Below are 3,132 nucleotides of genomic sequence, written 5' to 3'. Positions count from 1 at the left end.
AGGAGGAGGAGGAGGAGGAGGAGAAGGAGAAGGAGAAGGAGAAGGAGAAGAAGAAGAAGAAGAAAGAAGAAGCATCAATTCATTGTTCCACTTAGCTATCCCATTTGTGCACTCATTTGTTGCTTCTAATATGTGCCCTGGCTGGAGATCAAACCTGCAACCTTGGTGCCCTGGGACATGCCCAATCCATTGAGCCACCTGGCCAAAGAATGTTATCTATTTTTCTTGAGCTTTGGTAATTAAGTTTTTTCAAGGAATATGTCCATTTCATCTAAGCTATCAGATGTTCTATATCAGTGGTAGTCAACCTGGTCCCTACCGCCCACTAGTGGGCATTCCAGCTTTCATGGTGGGTGGTAGCAGAGCAACCAAAGTATAAATAAAAAGATAGATTTAACTATAGTAAGTTGTTTTATAAAAATTTATTCTGCCAAACAGCGAAAATCCGACATAAAGTACTTGGTAACTAATTATTATTATATGCTTTAACTTGCTGTAACTCTGCTTTATAAATTTTATAAAGTAAAGTTGCTTCCCTACTTTATAAATCATCATTACTGTGGAACCAGTGGGCAGTCAGAAAATTTTACTACTAACAGAGATACAAAAGTGGGCAGTAGATATAAAAAGGTTGACTACCCCTGGTCTATATGTTCATCTAAGCTATAAAAATATTCTCTCATCCTATAGAATTCATAGTGGTATCCTTTATTTCATTTCCAATAGTAAATTTGTATTTTTTTTTTACAGGGACAGAGAGAGAGTCAGAGAGAGGGATAGTAGACAGGGACAGACAGACAGGAACAGAGAGATGAGAAGCATCAATCATCAGTTTTACGTTGTGCGTTGCGACACCTTAGTTGTTCATTGATTGCTTTCTCATATGTGCCTTGACCATGGGCCTTCAGCAGACCGAGTAACCCCTTGCTCGAGCCAGAGACCTTGGGTCCAAGCTGGTGAGCTTTTGCTCAAACCAGATGAGCCTGCGCTTAAGCTGGTGACCTCGGGGTCTTGAACCTGGGTCTTTCCGCATCCCAGTCCGACACTCTATCCACTGCGCCACTGCCTGGTCAGGCTGTATCTTTTTTCTTGATCATTCTGGTGACAGGTTTATTAGTTTTACTGATCTATTCATTATTATTATTATTATCACTTTAAATATGGAACGCTTCACGAATTTGCATGTCATCCTTGCGCAGGGGTCATGTAATCTTCTCTGTATTGTGCCAATTTTATTTTATGTGCTGCCAAAGCGAGCACTATTCTTTTTTTAAAAAAGACTTTATTTATTGATTTGAGAGACAGAAAGAGGCATGGGAAAGGAGTGGGAAGCATCAATTCATAATTGCTTCTCATACGTGCTTTGACCAAGTAAGCCCTGGGTTTTGAACAAGCAACCTCAGCATTCTAGGTTGTCGACACTTGATCCTCTATTCTACTACAGGTCAGGCTTACTGAGCTATTCAAAAACTAGGTTTTAGGTTTTTTTTACATTTTTTCCTGTTTTCTATTTGAACTGATTTCTCCCCTTTATTATATCTTTTCTTCTGCTTGTTTTCAGTTTAATTTTCTTTTGTTTTACATGTTTTTAAGGTAGAGACTTAGAGTATCAATTTGAAACTTTAAAAAAAACTCTTTAATGTTGCAAATGTTTTTCTAAGCATTGCTTTAGCCATGTCCCATTAATTATAAACATTTTTTTTATTGTATTGATTTTAGTGGGAGAGAAGAAGGGACAGAGATAAGGAGAGAGATAGAGACACATTAACTTGTTGTTCTACTTATTTTTGCACTCATTGGTTGATTCTTGTATATGCCCTGACCAGGGATCGAACCCCTAACCTTGGGATATCAGGAGGATACGCTAACCAACTGGGCCAGCTAGCCAGGGTTTCCATGTCCCACTAATTTTGATATATTATGTTTTTATTTTTATTCAAATAAAATATTTTCTAATGATTTCTTATTTGACCCATAGTCATTTAAAAGTTCATAATTAATTTCCAAATATTTGGGGATTTTCCAGGTATTTCTTTCTTTTTTATTTTAATTCCAAATCAGTTAGAGAATATATAAATATACTTAGTATAATTTCAACCTTTTTATATTTCCTTATTAGTAAATTTTCCATATGCCTTGAAATAATGTATATTCTTCTATTGTTGGAACGTTCTATAAATAGTCAACTGGGTCAATTTGTTTGATAGTGTTGTCAAAATATTTTGTATACTTAATGATTTTTTTTTGTCTACTTGCTCTGTTAAATACTGAGAGAGCAGCCTTAAAGTTTTCAACTGTGATTATAACCATTTTTCTCTCCCAAGTGTGCTTCCCTGCCTCAATAGTACCAAGGTAGAGCCTATAGTAGAGTAAGCATCAGCCAAGCAATCAAATGTGTCTCCTTCTCTAGCTCGCTTTCAAAATGTTTCAGTGATTTTATGGGAAATATTCACTTTTGATTCCCAAGAAATGAAGGAAGAGGGTTGTTTTTGTTCACAAGCTTAGCATTACGCAGAAAGGTGACTTTTTCATCAACTCCTAATTCTTCTGAATTGACGAAGAGAGGCATGCTATGGGTGAGATGCGTTGCTCAAACAGCTGTATTTCAAACATTGGGTAATTACTGTTATTGTTTCCAGCAATGAGACTTGGTGACAATTCAGGGAAATAGGAAATACTGTTGAATAAATTGTACTTGCCTGGAACTGAATTACTAAATCAGTTCATACTTCAAATTCTTTGTTGAACTTACTTAAGACTTCTCACTGAGAAGAGACTCTTTAGGCCAAATACCTGGTGTCCGCTGAGACTTACTCCAAAATTCCTAAGTGTTTGCTTAGAAAGTGTCGCAGAGTAATTGCTCTTTAAATAAAAGCAAAAGGCATTGTAAAGCAAGGGAAGTACAGTATATCATGTTATCAGCAGCAAGATTAGTTTTTCTTGTACCTGTGTTTAACTCTGCAAAATGCTTCTGTTTGAAGATGCCATTCAGCTTCAATGTTTTGACTTGAGACAGCATCTGCCAGTTCCTTTGAATCTAAGCAATAATAACTTAGCCACTTTTGTTTTTTTTCCTTGAGTTTGGTTCTTTAAGAAGTAGGCCTCCATTGAGAAAAAAGAAAAAGTCTTATT

The 3,132-nt window shown here is 36.4% G+C and overlaps 1 non-coding gene across 1 annotated transcript; it reads right to left on the bottom strand.

The window, feature by feature from the left end:
* Positions 1–1,154: 1,154 nt before the first annotated feature.
* Positions 1,155–1,260, bottom strand: LOC136327919 (U6 spliceosomal RNA). The gene has a single exon (XR_010729974.1). It is a non-coding gene; the product is annotated as a U6 spliceosomal RNA (small nuclear RNA).
* Between the last annotated feature and the right edge of the window lie 1,872 nt (positions 1,261–3,132).

Source organism: Saccopteryx bilineata, chromosome 2, assembly GCF_036850765.1.
Source record: "Saccopteryx bilineata isolate mSacBil1 chromosome 2, mSacBil1_pri_phased_curated, whole genome shotgun sequence".
Taxonomy (NCBI): Eukaryota; Metazoa; Chordata; class Mammalia; order Chiroptera; family Emballonuridae; genus Saccopteryx; species Saccopteryx bilineata.
The sequence above is the reverse complement of the archived record's forward strand: the minus strand, read 5'-3'. Positions and strand labels throughout refer to the sequence as shown.